At 40.6% G+C, this 14,852-nt stretch overlaps 1 protein-coding gene across 2 annotated transcripts in view; it reads left to right on the top strand.

The window, feature by feature from the left end:
* PTK2 (protein tyrosine kinase 2) overlaps positions 1-14,852 on the top strand; it is a 195,132-nt gene that overhangs the window by 8,889 nt on the left and 171,391 nt on the right. For both annotated transcript variants that reach the window (XM_068672732.1, XM_068672731.1), the window contains exon 2: positions 5,431-5,489. The gene's annotated coding sequence lies outside the window, so the exon portion shown is untranslated. The remainder of the gene's footprint in view (positions 1-5,430; positions 5,490-14,852) is intronic.

The raw sequence follows: 14,852 nt of genomic DNA, 5'->3' as shown, positions 1-14,852 counted from the left end.
TCCTCTTAATTGTAACTTATGTGAATCTGTTTTAAAGCAAGTCAAAATATTTCCCGGCATTTTGTCAAGGAAGGAGCAAGGAACTGCTGAGATTGGGAAACAGAATGAAGTGATCTTTAGTGCAAGTGTGTGTAGAGAGAACTGCAGCATGGTCTGCGTGCTGTCTGTATTTGCTACAGCCTTTGCTGGAAACTGGTAGTGATGGCACATTGGAAGTGTTCCTCGTGAAAATAAAGAGTAAGCTCATTGATCTAATAGATTTTTGAACCTGAAGTTGAAATTTAGAGGTGGAATCTGCATGAATTACTCTTCTAGTGCTACGCATGAGCTTTCAGGGAGCCTTCAAACTAAGGAGCAGAGCTCAACGTGTTCCCTTGTGTGATGCATGGCCCAGTGATCTGGCAGGGATTTCAACAATAAAAAGGTGACGTGGAGCCAAGGGGAAGCCTCTTCCTAATCATTTGTATTAAGTTCTGCTTAATCGACTTATAAAAGCACTCAGTCACACTGAATCTTCATTATTAGGGCAATCTAATATTAATTTCTGATTTATGTGGGCTTGTTTATCGTTGCATTTGTAAGCTGTGTGATTTTGGGGTGGGGGAATATCAACTCCAAGGAGGAGGAGAAGCAGTGCTGCAGTATATTCCACAATGCACATGTACATAAGGAGTTTTGGGTATATTAATTTGTCAATACTCAGAAAAAAATAGATTTCTACAAGTGAATCGTATTCTTTTTATTTCTATTTTTAAGGCACAGATTAAGGATTGATGTTAAGAGAAATGGTGTGGGGGAATATGGTGGTTGTTTCTGCTGTGGGAATATTCTGACTCGTTTCTTGGTGGCTTTGTGAATATTAGATGGAGTTTCTTACTCGTATTTCTTAGGTTGTGGAAGGAAACAATGGAGTCGTTGCTCCTATAAAACTTAATTGAAGAGTGGAGTTGAAAGGAGAGGGTTATAACACCCAATGTGCCTCTCTTCCATCCCCTGCCCAGGGTTTGTGCCTGTACTTTTAATTAGATAAGAAATGAGCTTTAGTTTTCTGCCTATCGTTACCTTCTTCCCTGAAGTTCATTACCTCCATGAAATAAAGAAATGCTCTTGATTTATTAAGGAGATCAGACGCTGTTCGAAGGCGATGGTTTGCAGCACAGAAGATGAACTCTCCGACGAGGATTTAAATGAAAGTTTAGCTGTGGCACAGGCTACAAAGCCTCCACTGATTCAGCTTTAGAAGGGGGTGAGTTCCTTTGTGCTGCTCGTCTCGTGCTGTTCGGGGCTTCCAGCAGCTGGGTTTGTGCCTTGCTCTGCTTTCAGTGAAAGAGGAGAGGCAATTTGTAGGACAGGAGTGTATATCACTGGCTTCGTTTTACAACTGAATCAGCTTTTTCTTCCCTTAAAGGCAAACAAAACCTTTCAACTGCTTCATAATCTGAGCAGAGCATTGAGCGCAGGAGCTTCCCTTCCTAGGAAACAAACTTTGGAGTTCTGTAACGCATTTATCTTCTTTTTTTTTTTTTGAAGATAAATGAGGATTGCATTGAGATCCTTCCTCTCAAGCCTTTCAAAGTCTGTTGCAAAAGGAATTGCGATGTAGCTGGAAGGGGGAACAGGAGCATTGGTTGTACTCCAGCAAGGAAAAGGTCAGAGAGCAGAGGGTGAGGGCTGCAGCAAGTTAGGAAAATAAATGCACGTAAAGCCCGTGGGCTTTGATCCCTTCTTCGTGAAGCTGTTAATCTGCATGGCTGATGTGTGATGGCTCTTAGGGATAAGAGCTGATAGCAGGTATAGGCTCCTTTGGTTTGTGGCAGCTTTAATACGCCGGGATGTGAGTTCTCACTCAAGTTTGCCCTTTGTCCCCCCAAATAACAGCTCTGACGAGCTGGCTGCGTGTCTGTGCTGAGCTGCTGGTGGTGGGGCTGAGTGGCCACAGCACCACGTCCTGTGCTGACACGCTTTGGGTCCAACGAGTCCACTCCAAATCCTCGTGAAGGACAGGATTCTGCTGCCCGAGCCACAGACAGCATGAAGATCAAGTTAGTGCTTGTACCTTGTACACTAATTACCCTGAAAAACAAATTCTTTTGCTGCTCCAGGCAGGTCCATTGCCCTTACTGCTCCAGGCGTGGAGGGGCTGTGCATGTACAGTTGTTAACACAAAGTCCAGGAGAGCATCCAGAAACCCGTATGTACCATATAACTAGCAAGAATAATATCAGAAAACTATGATAACTAAGACTCATCTCTAATAAAAAAGACTGATCTTTAATAAAGCAAGTATTCCTTGTGTCCAGAAATCAGCGTTGCTGCTCTTTCCTTGCGCTGGCGTAGCTCTTGAAATCTTTTCCATCTGGCATGGTTGTTTGTGGAGCTGTCCTGTAACTTAGAGTAGTGCCAAACAGCATCATCAGAGACCAGTTCTGATTGTTGTAAGGCTATAAATGCTTTATGTATAAGGATAAAAAAAATGTGGCATCGTGCCAAAATTTGCCTTGCTGTTGCAGATCGGAGGTAGAAGGAGAGATAAATCAGGGATGCTGGTCGGTAGTGGTCCATCGTTAGTTTTGTCAGGCTTGGGCTAATGGGTTGTAGGAAGGTTCAAGGAAGCATAAGGGTTGAATTCCACACCTGAAAGATGTTTTTAAGACTTTTTTCCTTGGATGTTACCAATTAGTTTGTTTTTAGTAGTGTGTTTGGTCAAGAGGTTGAGCTGGAGAGAGACTGGCGGACAAAACCTAAAGTTTCAGGCAGGGCATTGGGAGGTTTAGATCCCAAAATAAGATGAAATTTTAATTGAAAAAGCAGGTTGAATTGTGGGTGTTTTTAAAGAGGTAAGACAGTAGTAGATAAAACGTTAAAAAAAAAAAAAGTAGGGAAGCAAAAGTGGAGCAAATGGAAGACTTTCAGCCAGTTGGAAGAAGTGTAAAAGGAAATGGTTTTCCACCCAAAACAAGTGTGTTAATGCTTAAATATCGTCAGTTTATTGAGAGTCTTCCCCTGGGGAGAAAGGCAGAGAAATTCCCAAATCCATGGAAAGTTCTGTCCTAATATTTTCACAGCAGATATATTTGCTGTGCTTTTATGTTGTTTTAAGGAAACCTTTTTGGTGAAAATTCATGGGTTCTCTTTTAAAGTTGAAATCCAAGCGCTGCATTTCGATCAGCCCAAACCACTTTTAAGTCTCATATCGGCCACTTGAGGAGTTTTCAGTGTTTATCCCAGCCAGAATGAGACTGAGGGACACTTTTAAAAAGACTTAGAACTGGTGGAAGCTGAGTTGAGCACAGAAGAGATCTCATCACTTCTTGCTTCCTAAAGCAAAGCAGTGTACGAAGCAGACCAGTAAGCAGCAGTGACAGCAGAAAATCAATGGGATAACCTGTGTGGAGAGTCTGGTATGCTCGTAAGTGTCTACGTTTATTGATGCCTAAGCAATTAAAATTATATTTTTCTGGTATTTGCGCTCGGTGCATTTTTGAGGATGTTTGTGAGCACCTCCCAAGCATTACACACGATTCTTTTAACAAATGCTTTACGGATACCGTTGACGTAATTTCCCAGAGCGGAGAAAGGTCATTACTATCAGCCTTGGAAGTTAAAAGTAGCTTTTGCCATATCGGAGAGAGTCTTTCTTAAAGCAAATCAATACTTGCATGGGCTTCTCAGTCTGCGAAACAGTCTGATGAGGAATTTCCCTTTTCGTAAAGGATGTAAAAAACTTGTCGTGATGTCACTCCCATTGTGTTCGTCGTTGGTGTTCCCACAACTTGTCTCAAATCATGACTAATTCCCTAAAAATACTCCGGGCAGACACGAGGCTGGGGAGAGCTGTCGTTTGCCACTCAGTCTGGAGGAGATGATGGGGGCAGCTGGCTGCCTCGACGGACTCTGTGCTGACTTTAAAGTCGGTGTTTGGGGGTAGCTGGTTCCTGTTATGCTTTTGCTGGGGGAAAAACAGATGCTAGGAGTAGGTGAGTAGGGGTTTTGCTTCTGCTGTTTGATGGGTAGGGGGTGAGAATCTGTGGAAGGGAAGGAACATCTCCCCTCTGCCATCCTCGTACCAGGTGAGACGCCTTTCCTGGGGAAATGCTGCATCAGAAGGAGCAAAAATGAGTTGCACCAGGCACGTTTTGCATCACTGCACGTAGTCAGCACACTGCTGGGTTTACACCGGCCTGGCCATGTTCCCTATTCCCTCGTGGCAGCTTCTTGCTTAATTTTTAACGTAGGCACACCAGTTTGGGAGGGAAAGGTTAAAATTCAGACCTGAGTTCTGCAAAGTGCTCTCAGCCAGCATGTGTAAATGGGGCACGTCTTGTTTTCCCTTACCATGCACGTGTCCAGACACTGAAATTCTTGTGGCTGTTCGTGTAGAAACTGCAAGTAGTTTGATTTTCTCATTTTTTTTCTATTTATTATATCATAGATTACTACTTGAAGGGGGATTTGTGTGCTGTTTTCTTATTTAAAAAAAACGCAAGCTCCTTTGCAGTCTCTTTTTAGTATTTTTTTGTTGTGTGTTAGTTGTCTTGTGGAAATCTTTCGGTGGCCTTTGTGTGTGAAATAGCGTAAGTAGCTAAGGTGAATAAAGGTTCAGAAACAGTCCTTAAAAATTGATTTCTCTCTGCTCAATACCGCCGTTGTCCCTGCAGCACGCGTTCCTTCAAAAGGCAAAAGAGCAAAAACAACAACCAGCAAAACAGAAAAAAAAACCCTGCAGATTACTCAGCTTCAAGGAGTTCTTTCAGTTTAAGCATTTCCTTTAAGAAAAAAAAAATAAAAAATCTTTCTGGACAGTCTTGTATGTGTATTTTGAGCTGTATCTGCGTGTATTCATTACTTCAGCTAAAAAATGGCTTGGCCGTCCCGTGATGCACATACCCTGGGGCAATAAATGCTTTTCACTAGGTCCTCCCCCACGTGCTTTTTTCTTTCAGGAAAGCACTCTTTAATTCTAGATTTGGATGCTGTTGTGTGTGTGTTTTTTTTTTTTTATATCACTGATCAAACTTTTTAGCACTTGCTGCTTTGTTTTTACCATTCAGTGTATGTTAGCTAGATTAAAAGTTCACTTCAGAATCCTTTAATCCCTTCCACTCCTTAAACTATCAACTAATTAATCAATCAATTAAGTTCTGAATGTATGAAACCTATGAGATGGATAGCAGCTTGCTTTGTAAGGTGTCTGTTTTCAGTTCAAATGTAAGACTCGTGGCTTCTCCCACTGTATTTTTGGGGTCTTCCTAAGGGCTTGCAGGGGAATAACTTGTGATGTGGGGTACCTACTCTTCTCCATTTCAGTAGAGAATTAAATTATCTTGTCCTCATACAAGAACATCACTTAGCTGTGTTCTGCTTCTATGGGATATTTGTCTGCTTTGATGTTAAGGAGATAACCTAAACAACTCTAATTGTTTGTTTCAGATTTCATGTTTCGTCTTACATTGAGCACCTACTGCTGAGAGCTGGAAAGTCTACTTAAGGTAGGTAGAACAGCTCATGATTTTCCTCTTACAAGGCTGTATGGTGGATAAAATGCTCCAAGTTGCGTCTTTTTTGTTCTTCTGGTTTTGTTACTCTCCTGTAATTATTGCTGAAAATCTTGATTTTTGAACAGTCGCATTAAGTAGTTTCTTGGTGTGTTTCTTTACATGAGTCTTTTAAAACTGGCCTTACTCTGACTTCCTGATGGCCCCTATGTGCTCTTTCCATTCAGCCTGAGTATTGAGGTATAGGCATGCACAGGAATTTATTGTGCTTGGGAGGAATTTGTAAGGTGTCTTCTCACCTACCACAGTAGCTTAGCTGGAAATTGGCTGGCCAGACTGACATCCTGGCTCTGGAACAAAATGGTAATGGTTTTATGTTATTTTATGTAGTAGATAAAAGCTTGTCTTAGGCAAAATCTTCGCTGTAGGGGGACTTGACCTAATGTTAAATAGTTGGGCTATAAGCAGGAGCAGAGAATTTGGGTAAGCACAGTATTCATTGTACTGGAAGACTCTTTTTTTTTAAAAAAAAAAAAAAAAAAAATATTTTTGGTTCCTTCTGATTTGCCTTTCCCAAAGTCAATGGTTATGTTTGCAAACTTCAATTTTATTACTCAGTGTACTTGGAGTTTTTCTGACTTCTGCTTTTATGCTGCTGACATGTGTGGATGTTTAGAATATTCGTTCATCTGAATGCAGCTAGAAGAATTTGCTGGATCCATTTTTAATTTTTTCCATGATTGCTTTCTCCAGCGTTCTCTGTAGTTGCTGCTTTGTGAGCTTGCATTACAAGATTTATATTTATTTCCTGTAGCTGAGGCTTTGGCACATAACAAAACTCATCTCTAGCCACTTCAGGAGCACTTGTGTATAATTTCTTGATATGGAGAACCTTCTTTAAAAATTATATCACCTGTTTTAGACAAGATTAGTATTCTCCTTGCTTGGGCTAGAATATACTTGGTAGCAAAGGAGATGTGGCTAGCGTTTTACATGGACTAAGTCCCTAGGGGACTTCAGATTTACCTTGCAGTTCAACTGGTGTATTGCTTCTGGTGTATAAAAAGCTCTCCTGGATCTCTCTATTTTCATCTTTGGGAAACAGAGGGTCACTTATGGTCTCATGACTGTCTAAATCTGTAGTCATAGATATCTTTAATCTTCAGTACCTTTTTTTTTTTTTTTTTTTTGCATAATTTGTTATTCCATGAGCGGTGTGCATGCTAGCCTTTCTTAAATTTTTAAGTTGATGGTGACTAGGTGACTAATTACTTCTTTCTAATTCATTCCTTCCCTCTTCTGGTTGGGGACGCTGCTTGTATGTACTTATTATACGATTAGTAGATGGAATTCCTCGGGGAAAAAACTTTCATTGCTCCAAGGGATAAATGGAATAGCTTAAAAACTAACAAGTCTCAGTTTTGTCACTTAAACTGGAAAAATGTGAAACACTTTAGTTTGGGAAAAATAATTTAAAAAAAAAAAGAAAGAAAAAAGGCATCTCCACTTGTACTTTCCTTCAATTAAGACCAAAATTTGTTGTCTTTATATATTAAGCTGAATCTGAATTATGGTTCAGAAGGAATTCCAGACGTAACTTTTTTTTTAACATGAGAGATTGATAATATGGGAAACACAGAAAACAAAGGGGAGGGGCTCACAAAACAGGGCACCCACCTCTTGAGTTTTTCAGCCCTGTGATTTCAGGTTTTCTTATGCCTCTTCCTTTTGTTTGACCTTTTAAAAGGAACAGCTACTACTGTCGTGATGTCACGGGCAAAAAGCACACTTGTATGTTTTGTGAACCGAAGCCATTTGTTCTTTGGAATACATAGTCTGTAAAGGATTGAAGTGAGTCATATCCTGGTAAAACCATGACAACTAAGTATTTATGAGTTTGTTAGGTAAATAACTTGCAGTACCTTCCTAGATAAGGCTCGAGAGGAAAGCAGCCCTGTGAATAACAAGGTTTTGAAGTGTAATGGCAAGTTAAGTATAAGAAAAAAACAGCAAGAGATATTAAATGTAAATTGCGAGTATTTCTGATTCGTGAGGTTAACACTGAAGTATGTGTGTTTGTTTCCTGGCTGGGGATTTGCTAGGAGGAAGAGATTAGCACTCCTTACTTCTTGGAAATGTGTTATATGTGCAAATACTGCAGTGACACTTCCAGTACCGGATCTCCTGCTATGTTAAAGACCATTACTGTGAGCTATATATTCAAATTGTCAGAATTTAAGCTCCTACCGTGTTCCACGATACTCTTTACGTACACAATCATGCATTTTGTTCCACACCTCATTTGGTACCCCAACATATTTTGTCTATTTTCTGCAGTTTTTGAGCCCTTCTCTGACTGAATGGATTTTTTTTGTGCTAAATTTGCAGTGGCAGTGTCTGCTTTACCCTTTCATTTTACATTCTGGTTAGTACATGTGCTGGATGGAGTCACAGAATTTAGGATCACATAATTTGATTTTCTCTCCCTTCTCAGACATGCGTTTTTTTGTTGTTGTAGCACTTAAAATTTGCATTCAAAGCAGATCTCACTGACTTGAACAGCACCTGAGAGTACTTGTCAGTTCTGTATTTAACCCCCAGGGTATCAAGGCATGTGTCTGAAAGAGAAACACGTGGTGACTGTGGAAAGCTGAACCAAATGACTCTGTTAACATCATCCAGAAACCTGAATGTGCAGATGACACTAATTGCTTCAGCTCATGAAGCTTTGTCTTCTTCCTGATGCTCATTATTTACTCGGATTATTTATTAGCAAATGTAGAAGATGTGTATCAAGGAGGAGGGATTATGAGCAGCAGTTTGGTTTTATAACTGGTTTATGCCTCAGGCAAGTCTTCATGCACTGAATTGGCACAGGTATGGGTTTATATTGTGTGTTCCTTTTCAAAGATGATGGACAGCCAGTGGCAGTAGGTGGTGCTAGCACTTCCACCTAAAAAGCAACTCAAAAAATGTTCTCCTGATTATATCCCTACTGCAAGTGGCACCGGATGCTTTCCAGCTTTCAAATCTTTTTACCTTAATTTGAATTAAACTAGTATTTGATAAGCAACCTTGTTGTACCTTTCATGTTATTCATTTAAAAGCAGTGTGGTAGACTGATAAATAAGGATTCTTAGTTATTTCCTGCAGTAAGAAACGTTTCTCTTATAAAATCTAAATATATCCACGTTTTCTCTATATTTTAGGTGTTTTGCTTTGGAATTGTGTTCTAATTTGTAGAATTAAAGAATCCCTTCTTGATATAAAAGCTGCTTCCAAAGATTTCAGTTTGCAGCTCAAGCTCTAAGGAATAACCACATCATTTAAGTGTCAAGGTAATTAATTAATGTATAGCGCTTCGAGCCAATAACACCTATGTGCTTATAGCTCCTCCTGGCTTCCGAAAGTGGAATTTTGCTGGGCTCGCTCTTTGATTTATTCTTCTGGCCTTCTGGGGCCATTGAAGAAAGATTTAGTCTTCCACTAAGTTTGTAGTCAACTTTGAACTCTTCCAAGCGGGCTGGGTTCACAAGTGTGCTTGGGTTGACTGGTGGTGTGGTGTAGAAGGTGTTCTTTGCTCTGGCTGGATCCTTTTTGTTCTTGATCCATACTGGCAGATGTCATTAAAGCCCTCACGATGCACAGCGTTGAAAGCAATGACCTTGAATTTAACAAACACCATCCATGCTGTGTGATGCTTAATGCCTTCCTCGTCTCTCTCTCCAAGCCTTTGCTCAGGGTTGCTGCTGTTCATGAGTGTGTCCCCAGAGCAACTGTTGCTTTATACATGGAAGTAAGTGGGCTGGGAGGAAATAAATTTAAGTGCTTTCTCCTTAGTTGGCTCATCCCTCAGCCTGTCTGGATTACCTGGGAATACGTTACCAAGGTAGAATGAAGTAGGGTTTTTCATCTTCCCTCTGGAGGTGCCAAAAGGTCTTCAGGACACAAAAACGAATGGTTTATTTTGCCTGCTAGCTCTTCTGCTAAGTGTGAGTAGGGAAGTATGCAGCAGAAAATAATGCTTGTGAGTCTATAAATAGTATTCCTTTGTAGCACAACTTGGATGGATCTGTAGGAGTACATCCTGACAATGCCAGGAATAGCCTTGTAACGCTGCTGTTGTAACTTTCCAGACTGTTTAAATTACAGATTTCCGAATGACTGACTTGGTTAAACATCCATCAGGGCATCAGCCTGTCCACTGCAGCACTATTTCAGCTTGGAAATGCCGAGATCTTTTTCACAAAATAAACGCTGAAACCTCTTCACAGAATAAATGCTGCTGCTTGTCTTGGGGCCACTAATTTTTTCTTAATCCCAGCCCTTCAAGTAAGTACCTGTCTGGATTTGTGTAACCACGCTGACCTGCTCACATCAGGCAGAGTATCTGAAGTCAAGCGTGCCTGCACACGTTTTTCAGAATGACTCCAGTGCTTAGCTATTGTGGCAGCAGGCTCCTATTTGTACTTGTAATGAAGGTGGATGTAATCCATTTCCTTGTCTTAAAAGGCAAAGTAATTCTGGTCCCCTCTGGTTATTCTGCTCCACCCCACTAGTGTATTTACCACTTGTCTAAAAATAGATGTGTCACGCTTGGGGATGCAGTAAGGTTTGCTGTAGCTGTATCTGCAAGAACACCTAGCTGATCATGGCTAATTGTCCTTTGATACTGTTTTTGGCTGAAGAGGTTAAAAATCTGTACTGGCTGTTACTTGCTGCAGGAAATGCCCCGGGCTGACACTGGTCTAGGAAAGCTTCTGAAAGCAGCAGGATATTCTGAGTCATTGGCTCAGACATTCTTGGACAAACTAATGATGATGTGCTTTGCATTGCTGGTTGGTGGACTTTAACCCTACAGGATGTCCAAGCTTCAAACATTCAGTGGATCAACTCAGCATCAGGCTTTGAGCGCACCTTGGGTAGGGTGCTTGTAAAAAGAAAACTTGAAGAATTTTGGAGAGCATCAAAAAGACCCGAATTCAAACCAGACCGTAATCTTTCCAAGGCTTGAAAATATCTGTTTTAACCTATAAACTTAGTTTGGCATGCCAGGCTTCCCGTTGCCTTTCCTGGTACTGTTTGTGAATGGTTTAGCATCTGGAGTTGTAGTTGCAGCACAAAGGGTAATGAGTGTCCTCTACCAAATACAAGGGAAGGAAAACTAGTGGACACAAATGTACTGACAAGTCAAAGTACTGTGTGATGGGGCAAATACTGGCTAGCTTGATAGGCAGCAGGCCCAGCAAGTGGCAAACCAGGGATTTGGTTGTAGACTTGGTAGTAAAGGAAAAATCTACGTTATTTCCTGGCAGATGCTCTTGGAGAGCTCCTCTGAGTAGAAGCAGTCTTGAGTATGCTTCCTGAGATGTGTGTGTTAGCAGTGGCCGAAATGCTGAGAATTTCATCCTTCAAGATATCCAGGGTTTATAAATATTGTGCAGTGCTGGACATGGAAACTGGACCCAATGTTCTAGCCAAATCCTTATCAGCGTTGTATAAATTGAAGCCTTTCCTCATGAAAAAGGCATCCCTTTTTCTTAAGTCCTAGAGTAATAGTTGACTCTTATTTTTCCACCTTCCCTCAGTAGTTGCACTGGTTTTTGTTTGCTTTTTATTGACTGAAACCCCCAGGTTATGTTCCATGGAATTACTGTCCTGCTGGTGGTCTCATTTTGGATATGCATGGTTTGCTATTCCTACCTAGGTGAAAATTGTGTCCTCTCATGTGTCTGTAAGACACAAAACCGTTATAAGTGAAGAGCCAGTTTCTTTCAAATTCAGTGAATCCTTTCAAATCAGCCTGACTCCCCATTATGGCTAGGAACGTGAAGATAACTTTGAGAATTCTCATATTTCTTCAGGACTTTGAGTTTCCTAATTCTTCCTAATAATGCATCCTAATTCTTTGGCTGCTAGGTTCTTGTGAAACAAAATGCCTTGAGTTTGCCTAAGCTTATAATTGAGTAGAATATACTTACAAAAAGCTTTCTCCTATTTCCCATCCTTGTGCTGCTAACCATCTCCATTTAAATGTTCGAACTGAGCAATGGAGTCTTAGGCTGATGGATTTGTAGACCAGAATTGTTGGCCACAGTTAGTGGAAATGGTGCTGTGTTTTCACGTGCTTGAATTAATGTAATGAAATTAATGTAATGAAATCCATTTACAGTAGCAAGATTTGGCAGAAATTGTGATTTCTTTTTGATTACATCGTGTGCTAGTCACGCATGCTGCTAGCTCAGGAATAGAGTAGATGACCGTCAGAAGCGATGTGAATTCTTGTGTTTCCTTCTTACTGGAAGCTATTAATTTGTACTTTTTTTTTTGTTCTCTGGCAAGATGTACAGCAAGCAACTCGAATTCCCTGGGCAGGATTCTGGACTTGTGCAGTGTTTCCTTATTAAGGAGAATGAGAGGACGTGAGAAGACCATAACAGGGTAGCAGTCTATAACCGAGCCCATAAATGAACGCATTAAATTAGATTACAATGCTCTTTACCAAGAGGACAAAGAGGGATCACCTAACAGTGTTACGATCAATGGCTATTCCAGGTATCGCTAAAATACTGCCCCTAAGGACGTGTGGAACCTGCTCACAGCTGTATTGTGAAAGGTGCAGCCTTTAAATCACCCACTGAGGTTCCTGCTGAAAACAAAAGGTCATTTCTTATTTTAGTATAATGGTATCGGGCACGTGGAAAGGAAAAGGGCACTTAAAAAGTCACGGTTGTCAAGAGGGCTCCAAGTTTGGCATTCCAGGTTATATTTGTATTACTGTAAGCAGGTGGTCGTGCCATCATTTCTCTCTCCCAGGATCAGTACAGTTGGCTTAACTTCCAGGATGGGACAATAAAAGCCTGACGGTATCTCGGTAGGTGTTAAGGTCCAAAGAAATTTGGGTAGCTGTGAACACAGTCCTTTCCTTTCAGTCCATTTCTTTATTAAATGACTTCAGCAAGAGAAATGTCCAAAAGGAACGGTAGGCTTTTTCTAGTAATATGAACACTCAACATTTTTGACTTTTTCTCCTATCTTTGGAGGTCTTCTGATGTTGTTTTGTTTATTGTCACGGTGCTGGGAGTCTGGTATTGTATTGTGTCATAGCTATTTTAAGCAGGACAATCCAGGTTGTGCTCATCTGCCTTTAATGTATGCTGACTCATACGAACCATCTTTCATATGCGTTTGAGTTGGTTTCTTATGGTGAATAATTCGCCTTACAGACCTCTCCAAAATAACTTTTTGCTCTTTGAAAAACAAACGGGATATTAACTTGCACCTCCTTTTTGCATGGTGTTAGAGGCTATGTACTAATCCTTCTTTGATACCTTAAATTAGATTGAAAACAGGAAATGAGGATGTTAATTTTTTGGGGGGATAGGGCTAATTCTAAAGAATAATTTCTCCTAAAAAAAAAAAAGGAAAATCTTGACTTACAAGACTTCATAGGTGAGGAGGAGGTGATGTTGCCTTCTTGCAGAGACTAGGCTGTTGTGCATCACAAAGTCATCCTTGCGCTGAGGACAGCAAAGTAGTAAGTTGGTCTTTTTATCCTGTTGGATGAATATAAATCTATGTATGAGGATAGAATTTGACAGAATAGCCTTCTTTTTTCACTTTGCAGGTTTGTGTGCTTGTGGTTGTGCCAGTCCAAATGGATTTGTGTCCCTTCATGGCCATCGGCTTGCATGTGTTTGCCCGTGCTTTGCTTTGGGTCATTCCTAGCTCTATGCTCTGCTCTTTAAAGCAGCTAGTTCCTTGAATCTATTGAACAGATGTGACCCTAAACAGGGTGTTCTCTACATCATCTGGGGAGAGACATGTTTTATTTTGAGGCCCAGTTTCTCCAGGAGGTTTTGTATTTGTATAAGCAGTCAACAAAGACGTGGACATTTGGGGGATGGAGTTGATCTGGGCTTCAGTTCTGAGGTTTCCTGTTAATAAAATTTGAAGAGGAGCCAAGCAAAGCTACCTGGAAGATTTGTGCTTTTTTTTTTTTAATGTGGAATGTGTGGAAATGTATGTATATGGTGTGAGATTTTCACACCAGTTACTTTCCTACTTATTAAAGGAAAAGTTAAAGTAGTATACTAAAAATGACAAAAAAAAAAAAGACAGAATCCTGATACTAATACAAGAAATTCATACTTTTTGACATTTCTTTTGTTAACAGACACTTAGCTTTGGAGACATAAAGTAAGTAAATGCTGGAAAGGAGAGAGAAGGACAGAAGGAACCCAGTGAGTTGCATTGCTTAATGTACCGATGGTATCTGTAGCCATAGCAATGACAGCAGAAGGACCTGCACAGGATGCTGCTGCCATCACTCTGATAACTGTATTCCAGCAGGATGAGTAATGTGGGTCAGAAGATGCTGCTTTAGCTTTTCTAAACCTCCCACTTGAAGGTATTCTCATACAAAAAATCTGTGGTGGCTACATGGAGTGGAGCACCACAGATTTAAAAGGAGCTGCAAGGCACGAATACTGAACTACGGTTATTCCTTCCACATTAACACTTTTCTAATGCAAGTTTTGTATCCCCGAAGTTTTAAATAGTGGGCAAAGTGCAGAGCTATTAAGGTGGGGAGGGAAGGTTGCAAGGAATCAGAATGCTCGTCTGTTTTTAGGTACAAGATTACATCATCCCTTCATTCACGTTGCTCATCAATTTTGCGTTTTTAAAGAAAATAAATCTAATTATTAGATTTGCATCAGAACTGCTGCTTTTGTTAGGGAAAATTGATTTCTACATTATTTGGGTGAGTTGGTTGGAGTTTGCTTCCCATTTGTTACTTTAGGATGAACTTCTTTCCCTTTCTTCAAAGTAGTTTCTTCAAGAGAAAATTGCAGGAACCTGGGAACACTTGAAAAGCAATTTATAGGAGAGGTCCAATGCTTGGTCTCTGGTCTAGAATTTTTGCTTTCATGAGAGGTATTAGAAGGCTATAGAATTTGAACAAAACACTTGGTGCTTTTGTGTATGGTAGAGCTGTAATTTTTCTCCGAGTCAAGTGGCAGCACTGGAAGATTGCAGCAAACCTGATTTCAGTTAATCTGGGTTTTCACCTCTGCAGCACCCCTATTTTCTGTACTGCTGCTCGATGACTTAATTGAGGTCATAGGCAGCCTGTTCTTGAAATTATGGTAATTTTGATGGGATTTTATTCTTTCTTTTGCCTCTTATTGAAATTGCTTGAAACATGTTTGGGAGTGAGGGCATGTCCTGATTTGTCTGAGAGCTCTCAAATTTCAGAAGAATGCAGAAATTTGAAGGAGGGGGGCAGCTGGGGATGTGAGCAGCCCGAGGACAAGGAAATCTATCCGGGCTTGTTGTTCTCCCTGTAGCAGAAAA

This window comes from Anas acuta, chromosome 2, assembly GCF_963932015.1.
Source record: "Anas acuta chromosome 2, bAnaAcu1.1, whole genome shotgun sequence".
In the NCBI taxonomy this organism is placed as follows: Eukaryota; Metazoa; Chordata; class Aves; order Anseriformes; family Anatidae; genus Anas; species Anas acuta.
The sequence above is the reverse complement of the archived record's forward strand: the minus strand, read 5'-3'. Positions and strand labels throughout refer to the sequence as shown.